The following is a 628-nucleotide window of genomic DNA, read 5'->3' as shown; positions in this document are numbered from 1 at the left end:
TTTTCATTCCGTAAATATGCACATTTGTGTGTGGGTTTTCTTATGTCTAAATTATTCTTTTCTCATCTGTATCTTCCAGGATATGAAAGTTAGCGTATGCTAACATTGCATGGTTTCTGAATATTTATTATTTTCTTGCGAGTCGTTATTGTTACTCTGTTGCTGTAGGGTCACCGCAGTGAATGAAATAAGTTTTGTCCTGTGTGGTCTTTGCCCCAAGGATGTTATAAGCCTGACAATCTGGTTTTCACTCTACACCTGTGGCCCCTAACCTTTTAATCTTCTTCCCTTCAAATCTATTTTCCCAGCCCCTCCAGATAGTTTAATGTCTTCTTAACAAGTCGAGCTTATTATTATATACACGGAACTAAGTAATTAGAATGATGACAAAACCTTAATGAAAAAGTGGGACTTTATCTCAAGCAGTCTTATCGTTATCAACTATATATCTTATGCCGGTGTCTAGACATTCAAACTTTATTTAACAGGACCCTAATTCTACCTTTGCAGACTCGTAGGAGCCTTCTGACTGCTGGCTGGGAACTTCTGTTGTGTCAAGTTTGGGAAGTGACTCAGACTCCGGGACTCGTGTCCATGGTAACGAAGACGCTTTGCCATGGCATTCAAG

The sequence above is a fragment of the Penaeus monodon genome, chromosome 24, assembly GCF_015228065.2.
Source record: "Penaeus monodon isolate SGIC_2016 chromosome 24, NSTDA_Pmon_1, whole genome shotgun sequence".
Classification (NCBI taxonomy): Eukaryota; Metazoa; Arthropoda; class Malacostraca; order Decapoda; family Penaeidae; genus Penaeus; species Penaeus monodon.
The sequence above is the reverse complement of the archived record's forward strand: the minus strand, read 5'-3'. Positions refer to the sequence as shown.